Raw genomic sequence first — 18,946 nt, forward strand, 5'->3', positions numbered from 1 at the left:
TTTAATTTTGAAAAGACAGATGAGTTCTAGCAGCAGTGGGAAAGGGAGGCTGTCAGTCAGCATTTTTTGCATGTTTAGATATGTTTAGATATCACACACACATGCTCCTCACACTAAGCCACTCTACAATATCTGTGTTGCTGTTTCACTTGCATATAGAGGATAGATTTAAATAGATTGTTAATGATCAATTCATAGCACTCTTGACTGCAATGCGTTGCGGAGAACCTATTGTAGTGATTCAAGGAGACTTTGACTGGTTCCCCATTTTGCTTCTGGGTGCAATTTGAAGTGGTTTATTTTTAGAAAAAGGAAATAAATAACTGCACAAACCATCATATTATGCACAGTGGAGAAAAGGGACTATTATTACCCAGATGGTCCTGATACTTCCCACACCTGCATAATGTTTTAAAGAGATTCGCACAACCGCAAGTGATGCGTTTACCACCACGAGTCGTTTGACCCCCAGTTTCCTAAAAGGTGAAGAGTGGCAGGGCTTTTTTTCCTTGCTCAGGCAAGCCTGCCAAGCTCTTTCCCAGATGGCCTCTAGAATTATAACAGCATGTTTTCATTTTGTTAGGCATTTGTGCTATTGCCATTACATTTTATTTCTTATTTGGTTATTTTGCTTATTGTTATTTTATGTTTTTGAACATTAGCAGGTTTTATGGCCGTACAAGCTGCCTTGTGGGGAGGGGTTTTTCTTGAGTCTGAAAGGCAGGATGGAAAATTAATTGATGTGGTAGCATGCAAGTCTCTTTCCTATTAAGAGAACTCCTGGCGTATGTTGGGCACATGCCAAAACAGGCAACGGCTGCATAGGCAGGTTGTTATGCGGCAAGTGGGAAAATATGTTGTCCAGGATCACAAACCGCACTTCCATAAGTCTAAGGGAGGTTTGGGCAGGTGTGTATGTATCTATACACAATATATACACACATACAAACATCACCGCCATGTGAAACCTATGGGAGTTTAGAGTGCAACTTGTGAGATGGCACAGAAGAGAGGGGGCTGCAGTCCAAAAACAGAGCAGTGTCAAAAACCACACTGAACACATCTAAAGCCACTCTTTGGGTCCTGACTATGAATGTGCTGTGGCAGTGGCAGACCTTGGGGTCTCAAATTTCAGTGGCATCCCATGGCATGCCAAAATTCGGCACCCCTGCATCTCTCTCACTCCATTGTAAATCATAGTTGTGGCGCCCCCAGTGCCCCCCCGAGGCTCTGCACCCAGTGCAACCAAACTGGTTGCACTCCTATAAATCTTGCTCTGGCTATGGATCCATCTTGTAATTACGCCGAGTGCTCACCTGCAGCATGAAGTGGTATAATCCTGGAAGATATTTACCATTTGATTCTGCTAAGTGAATAAACTGCCCTTGAGCGGTGCTTACAAGAGAGGGAAGGCGAGTGGGGTGAACCCTTGCATGAGATCTTTGGTGTTGGTCGGCGTGTGTTATTTGCCTGTGGCAACAAAGCCTGCTCGAGGTCTCTGTGGAGGCTCAGAGGTTGTACAGAGTGGGTTGAGCTCTCCATTCTCATTGGCAGGGCCGGCCCAACCATGAGGCAGAGTGCAGCAGTTGCCTCAGGTGGCAGAATCCCACAGAATGGCGCCCCTGAAAGCACCCTGCCCACCCCGCTGGGGTCATGCAGCTGTGGCTTCTGGTGAAATCTTATGAAACTCTTGTGAGGAGGAGGAGGAGGAGAAGAAGAAGAGGAGGAGGAGGAGGAGGAGGAGCAGGAGTTTGGACTTGATATCCCGCCTTTCACTCCCCTTAAGGAGTCTCAAAGCGGCCAACAATCTCCTTTCCCTTCCTCCCCCACAACACTGGGGGCACTTGGGACTGGCCCAAGGTCACCCAGCAGCTGCATGTGGAGGAGCAGGGAATCAAACCCAGTTCACCAGATTACGAGTCCACCGCTCTTAACCACTACACCATGCTGGCTCTCATGGAACTCTTGTAAGATCTCCCAGGAGCTGCTGCTGTGTGACCTCAGTAAGCAAGGTGGGTGGTGTGGGGGAGCGGTGGCACCTTCCTGTTTTGCCTCAGACAGCAAAATGGGATGGGCTTCCCCATCTCCATGGTCGCCCCTCCTTTCCTCTTCTAGCAGCTTCTTCAAACCCAGCCTAGCTACAACTGCATTTGAAAGCTTTGCGCTATAAGGCTTACAAGGAGACTTGTTGAGGCATCTTCCTGGAACAGATGAACTTGCGCGCTTCCTGAATGGGCATTCAAACTTTTAGATTGGACTCTCTCCTCCCTGCCCATCTGTGCGGATAACACGTTTCTTATTAAGCCCTGCAGTGGGCACAATGTATTCTCTGCAAAATACACGGAAAGGGCAGCCCATTGATCGGGATAATTTTGGTTGCCGCACAAAGGCAGACTCAATAGCAATGGCAGCGACCTCAGGCTACGGGGCCATTCATTATGTGCAGGGTTGAAATGGCTCCCTTTTTATAGCCGCAGGGGAAAATTTCCCTGTGATGAATCACAATGTACTTAGGTAGCTTCTCCAAGAGGAAAATCAAGTTGTTGCTACCAGGTATAGAAGAAAGGGATTCAGATAAAAATAGGAACTCGTCCCAACCTTATCATTTGTTTTGCACTGCCTGATGTGAAGGGGGAGCGACAGGAGGTGAATAACAGTCTTCTGACCCAGGGTGCAACATCCCCATTGAGCCTTTGTGATTTGTGTGTGCAATTCGATTTAAGTGGTAAAAAGAAGTGAGATGGAAAACAAACTTCCACTATATTTGATATAGGCCCTGTCTCTGATGATACCTGATCGTTAACTGTAATCAGTCTGAATTTAGAGACACACCCTGATAGGCTGCTGAGTCTGGGAGACAGGAATTGCAAGAGGAGCCCTGATCAGAGACATAATGTTTCCCAAGCCAATGCAATGGTGGAACCTCTAGTGCTCAGCTGAATTGCAGGCAGGGGACAAAAATGGCACTCCATGAAATGTGGCTTCCTTTTTACGCCGGCTCCCTCGGCCAATAAAGCGAGATGAGCACCGCAACCCCAGAGTTGGCCACGACTGGACCCAATGGTCAGGGGTCCCTTTACCTTTACCTAAAGGGAACTATTTCCCATTAGAAGGCAACCAGTCTCCCACATCACAATCCTAGCATGCTTTGTTGAATATTTGAGGCAGAATATGGATGTTGGCGCACTGCAGATGCGTGGCATTGGCAATCCAATGTGCCTTGCTCTTCGCGTTCTGCAATGTCTTGCCATTCATACTGGCCAGGGCTGGCCCTACCATTAGGCACCAGGGAGGCAGCCACCTCAGGTGGTAGATGCTGGGGAGTTGTCTGTGCCATGCAGCCCACCCTCCATCTTCTAAGCTAGCCTGCTGCCTTCAGATGCCATGGAAGACACTGGCCCATCACTAGCATCAAAGTAAGATTCAGCTACCAATCTGGACAGCTTTGGGACATTGCATGGGGGAAGGCACCACCTTGTTCTTCGCCTTGGAAAGCAAAATGTCTTGAGCCAACTCTGATAACCCCACAGATCTAGTACTGAATCTGCAATGCAGTGTGGGAAGGCAAGGAGTGTTGGCTCAGTTGCCTTTCTCAGTGGAAATGTGTCCTTTGTGCTTGCAAGTGAAGTAACAGAAGAGGGAAACAAAGGCTGAAAAAAGGTGCAAAAAATGTACTGAAGAGTGTAATGTGGGGGTGTGTTTTGCTAGCACTTCATGCCCCCTTGAAACATCAACTTTCACAGCAAGGAATAAGATCACCACCATCATCATCATTTCAGGAAAGAAATCAAATCAGCACAGTGCCAGGAAACTATTCTCTTTTTAATTTTATTAAAAGTCATTATTTTTTTGTGATGGACAAACTCCTTTCATCTCAGTTTGAAATTGGATCAGCAGTTACAAGTTTTATTGGAGAATGTGCCCAAAAATAATAATCGTTTCCCCCACAAGACCTCAAAATTGCCTTGCAATATAATCTGCACCTCATCACATTGCCGTATCATTTTTAACTGTCCCTAAAAATTGTATATATGTTTCTTTCAAGACAAAACTGGCTCCCACCAAGGGCACGTTTGTAAGGTTCTAGCCCACAAAATCCCCTGAGCAGTTACACTACAATAACTGAACTTGCTTAACCGAAGTAGGAGAAGCTACCCACCCAGTCACACACAGTTTCATGCTAAGACATTGGCTTGGACTGGATAATAAAAGTTTGTTCTTTTAGTTAATGTATTATGAAAAGTCTCAATAAATTATTATTATTATTATTATTATTATTATTATTATTATTATTATTATTAAAAAGGATTGTAAGCATAAGGAAACTCTCACAAGGGAGGGAGGGCGCTTTGAAACTCTCACAAGGGAGGGAGGGCACTCCCTCCATCTAGGCCCCTCTGCTTGTTCCAGGAGCCAACTGACTGTGGTAGATTAATGGGAATCATAATATTGAAGTATTAGCCTACTAAAGCTTGGAGTGGATACCTTTGTCTTTCCCCAGTGAGGCAGCTGTGAGGACTGAAGGCCCCTTCCTGCAGCTGCCTAAGTCCTCTCCTTTCCAGGGTTTTCCCCAAGCAATCAGAGACTACTTCTGCTTACCAAAAAACTCTCTGCTGCTCTTTTCACTTCTCTGCTTTCTTCTGGGAGACCAGTGGGAGACCAGTGGTGGTAGGGAAGCTGGTCACAGCAGGAGGGGGAAACTCCTGGGATTCTTCAGCCGCCTGACAGCTCTTTCTCCTGGCTCCCCTTGCCTCCAGCCCCCTGAATCAGAACTGCTCTCTGCCCCAGTCGCCTCTTCAGCTTCTGACACCAGTCTCCTCCCTTGTCTCCCTCTGACCACTCACTGTGACTCTGAGCCTTCTCCCCTGGGGGTTCCCTTGGGGGTTCACCAGCTGCTGCCTCCCATCACTCCTCTGCAGCCAGCCAGACACCACATCTTGCCTTGCAAAAGCCTTTCAAGAGGGCCAGGCAACCCCCCCAGAAGAAGCACATCACTGGGTACAGACTGCCTATTGCAGCGGCGGAATTGCTCAGAATGAGGTGCATTTGCAAGATGGTTTTGCCCCTCATTGGGCAATTCGCCCAGCAATTCCCAACACCCTGCCCCATCTTGTTGAACAGAGTCCCTCTGACCATCTGGAGGGGCTGTGTGGAGAGAGGAACAAAGTCCCCTTGCACAAGCCTCCTTACACGGCTTAGGATCCAGCCCCCAGAAGCCTCAGTATTAAAGTAAATATTCCTTGCTTTTTGCTGCAGCTTCAATAGCAAAGGCATCTAATTAGTATTCGACAAGACGGCTTTTAGGAGGAAAGGTGTTGACCTCATCATAAACTTTAGGGAATGGAACAGTAGGCGAAAAGCTAACAGTAATGATAGAAGAGCGCCCTTACATAAAGCTGTGGGTCATTTGTGCTGAGTGCCTCCCTGTGTTTGTTCAATTTAAATGGATTGACCTTTGGTGCAATATGGGGTGGCTGCTATTTTTGGCTGGAAAGACAAACCAGCCAACGAGAGAAAGAGGACAGACTTGGGGTTATGGGGAGGGGGGTTAAACAAGATTTCCAAGTACCATTTAACTAGAGCTCCCATCACACATAGTTCATTACCCCCCCCTTTTAAAAGTATGATACAGTGGGAGGGAAGGGCACCAAGTTGATTAACGCTTTCCCTGTAGGCCATTGTTCTTAGCAAAATAATTCCCACTATGTGAAATTTTCCCACCAGAGGGAGTAAACGCAGGATTTTCTGTGGGGAGGGTATATCATTGCACATTATGGCTGCACTGAAACTGTCAGTCATCTATCCATCTCCCCACAAGCCATGGCTGCGGTCAGTTTCACGACACCCACCTAATCACTGCATTTCACTTTTCAAAAACCCCCACAGATTGTCAAAAGGCACAAGTGGACTTCATGTTCTCTGAGCCAAATGATGGGCTGTGTTTGCATTTGCATTGGTAGGATAATTTTTAATGGTTTTAAAACTAAGTGAAATTCAACTTTTCCCCACATGGAATGAGTTCTGAGACACAGAAAGAACATGGATTCCTGTCCTTGCTACTAACTTTGCTCGGGGGAAGAGGCACAGATATGCTACTACCTAATTACAGCGATGTCAAAATCCAAGATTTTTACACTGTTTCCTGTGGACAGCTACCACTTCTGCCCCGAAGGAGACAGAAACAGAGAAAGCGTGTCAATATGAACCAGGAAGTCACATCTTCAGACAATGGGTCTGTCATTCTTTCCTTTCTCTGTGGATAAAAGGAAGCCATTTACCTTCTGCTGTGGGGTAGAACAAAGAAGAAGGGCTTGCTATCAGATTGGCTCTGGAATCCATGGGGAGTGGGTCTGCAGCTCAGGGGTGTAGCATGTGCTCTATAGGGGTCCAAATTCAACCCTTAGCATATATCTTCAGTGAAAAGGGTCCCTGGCAACCTGCCCCAAATATTGGAGAGTTGCTGCTAGTGAGCATGTCCAACACAGGGCTAAATTGACCAAGGGGATGATATTATTTAAAGTAACTCCTTCTGTCCAGATCCCAGAACACACAGGTTCCCCCAGCAGGCCCAGAGGCAGAGGCAGCTGGAAGCTCCTGCACAGAATAGTCAAAACCTGTTGTTCTTTAGTCGTTTAGTCGTGTCCGACTCTTCGTGACCCCCTGGACCAGAGCACGCCAGGCACTCCTGTCTTCCACTGGCTCCCGCAGTTTGGTCAGACTCATGTTTGTAGCTTCGAGAACACTGTCCAACCATCTCGTCCTCTGTCGTCCCCTTCTCCTTGTGCCCTTCATCTTTCCCAGCATCAGTGTCTTCTCCAGGGAGTCTTCTCTTCTCATGAGGGGGCCAAAGTATTGGAGCCTCAGCTTCAGGATCTGTCCTTCCAGTGAGCACTCAGGGCTGATTTCCTTCAGAATGGAGAGGTTTGATCTTCTTGCAGTCCATGGGACTCTCAAGAGTCTCCTCCAGCACCATAATTCAAAAGCATCAATTCTTTGGCGATCAGCCTTCTTTATGGTCCAGCTCTCACTTCCATAGATCACTACTGGGAAAACCATAGTTTGAACTATATGGACCTTTGTTGGCAAGGTGATGTCTCTGCTTTTTAAGATGCTGTCGAGGTTTGCCATTGCTTTTCTCCCAAGAAGCAGGCGTCTTTTAATTTCGTGACTGCTGTCACCATCTACAATGATCATGGAGCCCAAGAAAGTAAAATCTCTCACTGCCTCCATTTCTTCCCCTTCTATTTGCCAGGAGGTGATGGGACCAGTGGCCATGATCTTCGTTTTTTTGATGTTGAGCTTCACACCATATTTTGCACTCTCCTCTTTCACCCTCAATAAAAGGTTCTTTAATTCCTCCTCACTTTCTGCCATCAAGGTTGTGTCATCTGCATATCTGAGGTTGTTGATATTTCTTCCGGCAATCTTAATTCCGGCTTGGGATTCATCCAGCCCAGCCTTTCACATGATGAATTCTGCATATAACTTAAATAAGCAGAGAGACAATATACAGCCTTGTCGTACTCCTTTCCCAATTTTGAACCAATCAGTTGTTCCATATCCAGTTCTAACTGTAGCTTCTTGTCCCACATAGAGATTTCTCAGGAGACAGATGAGGTGATCAGGCACTCCCATTTCTTTAAGAACTTGCTTTAGTTCGTTGTGGTCGACACAGTCAAAGGGTTTTGCATAGTCGATGAAGCAGAAGTAGATGTCTTTCTGGAACTCTCTAGCTTTCTCCATAATCCAGCGCATGTTTGCAATTTGGTCTCTGGTTCCTCTGCCCCTTCGAAATCCAGCTTGCACTTTTGGGAGCTCTGAGTCTACAGAATGCTTGAGCCTTCCTTGTAAAATTTTAAGCATAACCTTGCTAGCGTGTGAAATGAGTGCAATTGTGCGGTAGTTGGAGCATTCTTTGGCACTGCCCTTCTTTGGGATTGGGATGTAGACTGATCTTCTCCAATCCTCTGGCCACTGCTGAGTTTTCCAAACTTGCTGGCATATTGAGTGTAGCACCTTAACAGCACCATCTTTTAAAATTTTAAATAGTTCAGCTGGAACTAGTCAAAACCTAAGTAAGCCTTATATATGCAGCAGACAGCAAAGCTGCCTTTCATGTGGAGGATGACCATAAGAATATAAATCAGCGTCCAAATATATATGTGTTTGAGGCAGTGTCCTATGTTCCTAAGCATGGGCACCCAGGGAGGCTGCATAACGTTGGCCACTAAATAGGCCATTTCTAGAACAAAAGAAAGGATCCTTGCAGACACCTCTCAATCACCTCAATAAGAGTGACAAAACGCCTGCACCCCACCTATGAGAATTTCACTGAGATTTCCCCTCTCCTTTGGTGATTTTTGAATGCAATTTCTCTTCTCATTCATTGATAGAGAAGGTAAGGGAAATTTTAGCACAGTGCTCATCTTCTCTGCTCCACCTGTGACAAGTTCTTAATGCAGGAGTCTTGCTCTGAGACACATTAAGCTCAACTTGTTATTCTCGATCCAGTTGAATCTGTAAAAAAAGCAAACAAAGAAACGCCAAGCTGTATGCATTTTTTAAAGACACACAATCAAGGCAAACTCTCCAACAACTTTGCATAATGCATGGCTAGGACATCTATCCATTAAACATGATCTCTGAGAGCAACCTTGGAGAGGCAACTTTGAAATGGAAGGGAGAAAATGTCACCTCAGGGAGGGGGCATGGAGAAGGAAAGCAGAATTGGGAAACGGAGAACTAGGAGGAAAGTGAACTGTAATTGTACTAGAGTGTTAAGTATATATATTTTTCCAAGGAAGAGTCTGTTTTTATTCATCCAGCTGCTTCCATATGCACAATATCAATAACCTCAATATAGAGGATGCTGGGACACAGCTCATGCTACAGGACCATCTACCACTCTTCCTCCAACCTTTATCTGGGCCTTTTTGTTCATCTGGCTGCACATAACCTCACTTTCCCCCCATCTTCACAAACTTACAGCCTTATCTTTCATTGGCTTTGAACATGCCCACCTGTCTTGTCTTCTGCAACAAAGGTGCTTGTATTGTAGCTCCTGTCCCTCTCAGCTTTTCATTAAGATGCTGCACACCCGGCAAAGCTAAAAGTGTATATTGCAAGGTTCGCCAGGCTGTCAAGATCTGGCCTGTTCGGGATTGCTTTAAAAAGGCCTCAAAGCTGTACAGATACAAAGAACGGACCAGCGAGGGGCAAAAAAGAATACACATGCCTGTTCTGAAAACAAACTACAAGGCACAAAGTGCTGAATATCGCGGGAACAAGAAATGATGCTTAAGAGCACAAGAAGAGCCTGCTGGAGTAGGTCAATGGCCTGTCTAGTCCAGCATCCTGCTCTCACATAGCCCGCATGGTTGGTAACACTTCATAGCCCTCTTCTCCTTGAATCTGTCTAATCCTCTTTTAAAGCCGTCTAATTTGGCCATCACTTCCTCCTGGGGGAACGAGTTCCATAGTTTGCCTGTGTGCTGCTTTTATCTATCCTAAATCTTCCAACGTTCAGTGACATTGGATGTCCACAAGTTCTAGTGCAGGCACCCCCAACCTGTGGCCCTCCAGATGTTTTGGCCTACAACTCCCATGATCCCTAGCTAACAGGACCAGTGGTCAGGGATGATGGGAATTGTAGTCCAAAACATCTGGAGGGCCGAAGGTTGGGGGTGCCTGATGCAGTGTTTTGCTTGTTGGGATAGGGGTTATTAGTGAGTGCAAAGAGATGCTTGATGGTGCAGGGGACATGGGCTGGGGTCCAAAAGGGGTGGATAATATGACTTCTTAGAATGACAGACATAAAGTAATAGAGTGAGTAAGTCTCTTAACAGGTTCTGGGGAACTCAGTTTGAGTTCTGACAATGGCATCCTTGCTCACAGCGATATCCGTGCGTGTGTGAGAGAGATTTGCCTGGCTGGAGAGCACTGGGCACTGCTTGACTCCTTCATGAACCCAGCATTCCCAATTCGCCCCCAAAAGGAAATGGTTTCCTCTGAATCAAAGGCACCGACAGGTTTCTTCAGAGTGTTTGAATTTTACTTCTCTGGGAAAAATAACAACAACAAACCCACAGCTAATGGCAAGCAGGTTTCTGGCAGTGCTATGATCTCCTTCAGCATGCGATTTTCTCTTCTTCTTCTTCTTCTTTTTTGAAAAATGTGCTTTTGTAATGGCAGGTTTTTGACATACAGTACCAGAGGTGGATTGACGCTAGGACGAAGCCAAAAGCTATTTATTGTTTTTCACAAACATTTTGACAGTAAGGAGGGTGGGTGGAAGAATGTCACCACTCCTAGCATTTCTTTCATCACTCCTGGCAAAAGAAAAGAAAAAACACGTTGCTTGTTCATTTATATTGCGATCTGTTGCCCTTTCTCACAGTTGCCACAATTTCCCCTCAGTAGCCAAATATGATTAGTTGTTAATCTTTTATTTTCTGACGTCTGTCAGATTTACTATTAGTCAAGATGAGGATGAGAGCACCATTTGTGAGAGAATGGATAGCTAAGATCTGGGACTTCGCATCCATCTATATGAGAGGGTCAGCAGCAAGAAAATGTCTTTATGGAGATATGGAGTCTCTTTATAAAGTACTGGAGCAGTAAAGAACCTCTAAATATTGATCTGAATGCTTGATTTTAGAACAGAATGTTTTTCTATGTTCAGTTCTAGATAGCATTTTTACTTTTACTTTTGGCATTAAACTGCTTTGGTCGCCTTGTATGATGGGAGAGAGATGGGGGAAATGTATCTCTGTTAATTCTCCCCAACCTCTCAGTGGCTTTCAATACCATTGACCATGGTATCCTTCAGGAGTGGATGTCCAAGTTGGTGGGGGAGGTGGCACCGCTTTGCAGTGGTTTTGGTCCTACTTGAATTGTGTTTTCAGCCCCGTGGAACCTTCAGTGTGGACTTCCACAGGGTTCGATCATATCCCTTATGGCTAGGCTGTTCAGCATCTACATGAAACCACTGAGTGGGGTCATCCAGAGGTTTGGAGTATGTTGCCAGCAAGATGCTGATGATGCTCAGTTCTCCTTCTCCTTTACATCTTCAGGTGAGGCAGTGGACTGTTACCTTGCCTCGGTAATGGACTGGATGAGAGCCAACAAAAGGAAACTCAATCCAGATTAGACTGAGGCACTGTTAGTAGGTGGTTCACTAGACCAGATTTGGGGGGGGGGGGGAGAGATGGCCTGTTCTTGAGGCTCTCAGGTGGCCTCAGTGGCTCAGAGTGCCTTCCATCAGCTTCGGTTGGTGGCCCAGCTGTGCCACATGTAGGATAGGTTTAGATATATCTACAGATTTAATCCTGCATCAGTCTCTCACAATCTCCCCCCCCCCCCCACTCTTTCTAGGCACAGAAAGAGGGTCAGGGTGGTTTGTTTTTGGTTTTTTTGCCTCAGAGCTTTCCCTGCTAAAACCTGCTGTTTCGCACTCAATCAGAGTAAGTATCAATTTGAGTTTCCCACAGATTGCAGTTTGCTTCGAATCAGCTTTAAAGAGTGGGTTTTAAAGGTGAAAACTCTCTAGAGCAAATTTGGGGGGAGGGCACTCAAACACGGAGCTTTAAAACATGGACCATGCCTGGAAAGAGTGAAGGAAAGGTAAATGTGGATAAGGTTTCCTTCAGCACAAGCTCTTTGCATTTTTTTTTGTGTTCAAAAAGCAGCAAATGTTAATCAACCACAATTTTTAAAATGTTTCCTTTCTTCTTTTAGATGCCATGGCTGGACCTGCGCCCCCTCTATGTTTGCAAACCTCCAATGCTTAGGTTTTTGCTTTTTGCTTAACTCCAGTTTACATTCATATTTGCATAAATTAATAATTTATCATTTTTATTGACATGTTTTAGGTGGATAGTCCTTTATTTTATGCACACAGTCATACCTCAGGTTACAGATGCTTCAGGTTGCGCGTTTTCAGGTTGCGCACCGCACCAAACCCAGAAGTACCGGAATGGGTTACTTCTGGGTTTCGGTGCTTGCGCTTGCGTAGAAACACTAAATTGCGCTTTGCGCATGCGCAGAAGTGCTGAATTGCGACCCGCAGGTGAGCAGACACACTGCAAACGCTGCGGGTTGCGAATGTGCCTCCCGTACGGATCACGTTCGCAACCCAAGCATCCACTGTATAAGGTAAAAAGGTAAAGGACCCCTGGATGGTTAAGTCCAGTCAAAGGTAACTATGGGGTGTGGTACTCATCTCTCTTTTCAGGCTGAGGGAGCCAGCGTTTGTCCACAGACAGCTTTCCGGTTCATGTGGCCAGCAGAACTGAACCGCTTCTGGTGCAACGGAACACCGTGACGGAAACCAGAGCACACAGAAACGCCATTTACCTTCCCACCGCAGTAGTACCTATTTATCTACTTGCACTGGTGTGTTTTTGAACTGCTATGTTGGCAGGAGCTGGGACCGAGCAATGGGAGCTCACCCCATCATGCAGATTCGAACTGCCGACCTTCTGATTGGCAAGCCCAAGAGGCTCAGTGGTTTAGACCACAGCGCCACCCGCGTCCCCCATTTGTGCATATATTGCAGACTCTTGCTTGATGTGAGATGCAGAATAAGGGAGTCTTGTTCAGCCCTCCAGATTTTGGGGGAAATGAGGCACCATGACAACTACTGTTGTACCATCTCTGCCTTTTTACTGCCAGCTAAATCTGCCCTCCTCCTTGCCTGTTGTTTTCCCTGCCTGTCTCCTTGCTTTGCCACATGTCACTTAGGGCTCTCTGTTCTGTGCCTCGCTGGAGAGCTCAAATAAAAAAGGGCAGAGCAGGAAGTGGGAGCAAGAGAGGCTTTTGAGCAGAGATCTCATTAATCACAGCTCCACTTGCGCCAGGGCCTGCCATAATGGACTCACTGTCTCTTTGGAACACAAGAAGCCCCCAGGGAGAGAAAGGTGGCTGGATAAGAGTCCTCAAAACTTTTATAAAGGTCCAAAAAAGAGAAATGTGTGTGCATGCGCGCACACACACACGCACACACACACACACACACACACACACAGCTGCAAATGTGCTGAAGTTGCGTATGACAACCTGAACAGCAGGAAAACACTCATGCCTGCCAATTAACAAGGAACTGGAGCTAATTTGCCACCTGTACTGCACTTCTGAGTTTGTCAGGGAGAAGGGGTGGAGGGAAGAGAGAAAGCAGCCAGCAAGCCCTTCATCTTTGCTCACAGCTTCACAGGATGTGTCAGGAAATGCAATTCGTGGGGGGTGGGGAGGAAAGAGAGTCTCATAACAACAGCAACAGAAAAAGCTCCCTATATACCTGACACTTCCAAGGAAGCCAAAGCAATACACCTGGAAGAAAAGGGGGCAGGTTTTACAAACACAGCAGAGAGATTATTGAAATCGAGCCTTTGCAGCCCAGATAATTCCCTTGTTACCTGTAAATGCTCTAATGGCCATTTCTGCTATTTGTAAGAAGGGCATTGAGACAAATGTGTTTAATTTTGTTTCTTTGTTTGCTGCTTCTATCATATACTCCAGAAAATCAAACTAGCAAGAGGCTGGCTCACCCAACTTTGTGTCTGAATTAATTTAGAATAATCAGAGTAAGATACATGCCTTGGATAGTTGGGAAATGTATGCATGCTCCAGATTGGATCTGAAGTAGGCTGAGTTCCTAGGCTGTGCTATGTTGTGTGCAAGCAACGTTACTGACGTACGCCTGGTTCTATGAAGCATAACAGGGTCAATGCTTGCTGTATAATTCCACAGATCCATCTGCAGTCCGGGGAATGGGGATGCCAGTCCAGCAAATTCCATGGCAGCAGCATGGCTGCCACTGTTTTCCCAGAGTGATTTCCATGGTCTGCTTGCCACCTCAGCTTGCTGTTAATAGTCTCTGTCCTGCTTTTCAGTTTTGCTGGGGTCAGGGGCACCATAGGGGGTCGGGGTAGGGGCAAGGCCTGCCAAATTTCCCTTCAATATTCTGCAGTCTGTGGCAGGCCGCAATGGGACTTCCCATGGCCACAACAGGCCCCTTTAGGCCTACCTACAGCCACAGTGGACCCTGTTGGGCCTCCTCCCAGCACATGTGTCATGTGCTGTTACACGCGCACTCCATAACCCCCAAAGTTGGGCAGAACCCGGCATGTGTAGCTGCTGATCTGAGTCCCGTTTTGTGCAGATTTTTTGAAGGGATGCACAAAAAGTCTGCATTTAAAGTATATGGACTTTTAATGTAAAGTGCATATTTTCTATGGTTTTTTATGCTCGCCCATAAAATACATATTTGGGTTTGCACCTTTTGTGCACTGAAAGTGCATTGCAAAATTCAGAGACGAGCATAATCTGGCTGGGAGTTGCATCTCCAGCTGCAAGGAAATTCCGGAGTGTCAGATTGGGTCAGTCCACAGCAAATTGGGTCCTCCCTTAAAGAGGGCACGTATTGAGGTGAGGCCTGGACAACCGACACCCTGCATTTTCGGTGGGTGCGATTGGTCAGACACAACACCCGATTGCTAGTTCCCTCGAAGCTGGGTACAATCTGGCCAATGGGATGCAGTCCAAAAGGTTCGAGGAACCTATTTATGCCCAGGCACATGACCCAGAGCTTCCTCTTTCAGTGCGTGCATTCGGGACACCCGCCAACCTCTCCCTAATTTTAGGGCTATTGCGCTTGACCTTGCTATGCCATTGTGTGTCGTCTGTCGTTCGGACAGGGGCACAGCAGGAATCTTCCCCACTTGGCTGATTGGCTGCTGCCATTTGGGTTTCGCCTGCTGCGTAGCAAATCGTCACAACTTGTAAGGTTGCGGATAGGCTCTGGTTCAGGTGATAGGGATGGGAGAACGCTTTCGCCATCCCTATGTGGAGGGTATTCCATTAAAGGAATCCAGGGACTCGATGGTTTGGTCAACCCCTGTGAGGGGGTTGTGCCCGTGCCTGAGTCCAGGGGGACAGTTGGGTGGCGGAGTTAGCCCATTCCCGGCTTTCCGCTTATCCAGGTGTTCACCCTTGGCTGACCTATGCTGGAACCCTGGGTCAGCGCTACCTGCATGGCAGGGAGCTAGTCGAACCAGAGCCTATGCAACCAGTCACTTTCTGTAATCAATAAAGTTGTGGCCTAAATTCTACCAAAAACCAAACCAAAAATTTGAGTCAAGTGCTAATTTATTTAGGGGGGAGGTTTCTGGGTCTGAACACGCAAAAAGTCAAGTGGATGAATTCCTCCTCCATCCCTTTATGCTGCTCCATTTTGAGAAGCCACACAGCTTGCCCAGTTAATCATCCCTACAGTGTATTCATCATATTGTTTACCTTGCAACACCTACCTCTCCAGTTGTCAACAATTAGCTAATCGCCGCTCATTCATACTTGATTATTCTTAAATGCTCTGGCTGGAACTCACAAGTGGTACAAAATAGATGTTCCATCTTTTCTTGAGTCACCTCAACTTAAGAGCACTTAATGCAGATCAACCTTCATTAGAAAGGCAAAATGGGAAAGTTGTTTTAATATATGCTTCTCTGGCGTGGCTTAGTACAAACCCTTTCTCTTGTCCTCTTTATTATCAATAAGTCACAAGCAATTTGGGGGGGGGAGTTCTTTCCCATCTCTAAAGGCATTACAAACTGGGGCTAAAATTATGTGGGAGAATTCATTATATATTCTGGAAAGTTGTTTGCCTATCCACTGTGCATTTGGACAGTTCTTTAAGGGATCATAACCAAATTCTGCATGATGATTCCTGAGAATGAGGAGCAGATTTTTATCTCTATTTGGATATCATTTTTAATCAAGATGGTGGGCTGAACCTTTCAAAACTGTACTAATTTTAAGCAGTAATTTCAAAACTTTGAATTGGACCCAGAAACTAATTGGTAGCCAGTGCAATCGGACCATAATCGGTGTAATATGCTCAAACCAGTGAGCAACCTCACCGCTGAATTCTGCACTAGCTGAAATTTCCAAACTGTTTTCAGAGGCAGCCCTTTGTATAACGTGTTGCAGTAACTAACCTCAAGGCTACCAGACAATAGACAACAGTAGTTTGGCTAGATAAGGGCACAGCTGGTCCACCAGCCGAAGCTGATGGAAGGCACTCTGAGCCACTGAGGCCACCTGAGCCTTGTGACAGCAAAGGATCCAGGAGTACCCTCAAGCTATGAACCTGCTCCTTCAGAGAAAGTGTAACCCCATCAACAGCAGGTGATCTCCCACCCATCTGGTCTAGAGAACTACCCACTAACTGTGCCTGTCTTATCTGGATTGAGTTTCACTACGTTGGCTCTCATCCAGCCCATTACCAAGGCAAGACACTGGTCCAGCACTTCCACTGCCTCACCTGCAGATGTAAAGGAGAAATAGAGCTGAGTGTCATCAGCGTATTGCTGACAATGTACTTCTAGCCCATGTGTAGGAGACAAAAGTAATTAGGCTGTGAAACCTTTTTAGCAGAGCAATAACCCTTATAATTTTTGCAGTTTATTAAAGCTTAGGAATTAGACAGTTATGCCTGTTATCCTATTTGTGGTCTGTAGGCCTTCCCCAGTTCACCCCCAAAACAGAGAATGAGCCCCACGTTTTTAGTAAAATAAATTGAAAAATAATTTACTTACATTTCAATGAAGGCAGCAAATACAGCAAAGTAGTGTGCAGAGAAATAAGTTACGGTAAAATAAAAGTTGGTAGTCTTAGCTAACATAGCTGAAAACAGGGACTTTAGCCATACATGTCTGGTCAGGTTGGAGGTGTAGTAGAAAGATAAGAATCACTTCACAGGCAGAAGGAAATATAAAGGATTGTCTCTTTTGTTACAGAGTTCCCACCCAGAGGAGGCAAAGGAAGAGAGGGTCCTCTCTAGAAAGTTCAAGAACTCTCTGTGCACAAGCCCTGTGCTTGTCTAGCAAAACATGCATTTGGGCTTTGGGCTGCACACACCACAAAGGCAAGTGTGGATAAGCCAAAAGACATCAATTGGAACTAAGCCGTAACTACAGTTTCAAACTACATTCAACTCCTTTGGGCTGTAATCCTTTGCACACTTTTTTGGGAGTAAGCTCCGTTGAACACAGTGGGATTTACTTTTGAGTAGATATACATAGAATTGTACTATAACTTAGGACTGTTTCGTTATTTTATCATGATGAAAATATCTTTGGAATGCTAAAAGTTCCTAAAATGGAAGGAGCCTGGCATGGAGCTGTGTAGTGAGCTTTTATTAAAGACACCCCGGGTTATACCCAATGGATCCAGTTGTAGATCCAACCCCAGCCCACGTTCCCCACTCTCTCCTGGCATCACCAACCTTTCTGGGTGTTAAGGAGATAAAAAAGGAAAAGGTCCGTGTTTGCTGTCCTGAGATCCTAAAAGGAAGGTGCAGAAGAATGCAATGGGGGTACCATTTTTAAATGATCCCGTGTACAACAGAGCAAAACAAAAACCACAAACATTAAGATATTGCACAAAGAAAGCTAGCAGGACAGGGAGAAATGTTCTTGCAGAGCCCTCTCCCTGGCTGTGATGTTGCTCCACTTGAGGCATTTTTCGCTCCATAAGACGCACTTTTTTCCTCTTAAAAACTAAGGGGAAATGTCTGTGCATCTTATGGAGAGAATGTGTGGTCCCTGGAGCTAAATTGCCAGAGTGCGGCATGCTCCTGAGCTGCTCTTTGGGGCTGGCGGGGAAAACCCCGGATGCCGGCAGAGCCACCAGGGCTTCCCCCGAGAGCCCTGACAAGCTCTGGGAGCAGCGGGTAGCCCTGACAAGCTCTGGGAGCTTGCTCCCTGAGCTGCTCTTTGGGGCTGGTGGGGGAAACCCAGGCTTCCCCCTCCAGCCCTGGGAGCAGTGGGCAGTCTGCGCGCAGATGCCCCATGCTCCTGAGCAGCTCTGGGGTAGCCCGCGAAGCCTCCGTTCTGTCCCTTCTCCCTGCCTTATGTTTTCCTTAGATGGGGAACTTGTGGGGGGCGGGGGGCAATGCATCCCTTTTAATAGGAACATTATCTCTGTACCCATCTGAATATCCAGATTGATCCCGGACCTTCAGGAAGTCAAGAGCCCGAATTGGTTAAGGCTGCTTTGAAGGACACCCCCTTTACTTCAGACAAGCCCTCCTTTGGTTTGGGATTTGTCTGAACTGAATGCACACCCCTCATTGGGGGAAAGGTGGGTGGTTTCTGTGCAAATCCTGGTGGTGTTTGATGTCTTCGCCCATTCTAGTCAGGCCTCACATCTGGCATGGGAGGCAGAGGCGGGAAATGCTTGAGGAACTCATTCACTTCACATGTTGAAGTGAATTGACCAGAAAGATGCCCCCTCAATTAATTGTGGTTCTGAGCCATCCACTCCTCACTTCATTAGTGGAAGAGGATCTTCATTTACAGCCTGGGAGCAGAAGAGAGAAACTCTACACGCTCTTCTGGACCTTTCCTTGGCTCCTGGTATCACCAGCTGTTACATCTATCTGGGCTCGCTATCAGACTAGACTGCTCCAGCTTTTCCTAACCATTTGATCTCAGATTACTTTAGCTATGAAGTTTGCGACTCTTCTAGTTGACAGTTGTCCTGCCAGACACCTATGTGAAGCTGTTGGAAGAAGCTTGATTTGGGGTTAGAAGTACAGTGTAAGCAGTACGTTGATGACAACCAACTCCACTTTTTCCATATGCCAGCTAGTTAAAGGGTGGGGGCATGAGCTTCCCCCTGAGCCAGGACACACAAAACACTTGCTGGCACCCAGAGTAGCTGCCATGGCACCTTTCAACCTTCCAGTTTTCCTGCTACCCACAAGGATCCACCAAACACACCTGGGGCAGGAGAAGGAAAAGGTGGCAGAGGCAAGGGTTTTGAGCACCTGTGTTTTGCATGGGCTTGCATGGAACGTATGCAGAACAGGAATCCTCTGTTCCTGCTTGAAGGGTAGAGTCTCTTTGGCATGAGCAAAGAGACCCATGTATATGGTTTCTTGCCACAA

At 46.4% G+C, this 18,946-nt stretch overlaps 1 long non-coding RNA gene across 1 annotated transcript; it reads right to left on the reverse strand.

The window, feature by feature from the left end:
* Window positions 1–7,707: 7,707 nt before the first annotated feature.
* On the reverse strand, window positions 7,708–17,425 carry LOC128415260 (uncharacterized). Its single transcript, XR_008330904.1, has 3 exons — window positions 17,282–17,425; window positions 13,295–13,326; window positions 7,708–8,517 (listed from the first exon to the last, which is right to left on the reverse strand). It is a non-coding gene; the product is annotated as an uncharacterized LOC128415260 (long non-coding RNA).
* Window positions 17,426–18,946: the final 1,521 nt, after the last annotated feature.

The sequence above is a fragment of the Podarcis raffonei genome, chromosome 6 (genome assembly GCF_027172205.1).
Source record: "Podarcis raffonei isolate rPodRaf1 chromosome 6, rPodRaf1.pri, whole genome shotgun sequence".
Taxonomy (NCBI): Eukaryota; Metazoa; Chordata; class Lepidosauria; order Squamata; family Lacertidae; genus Podarcis; species Podarcis raffonei.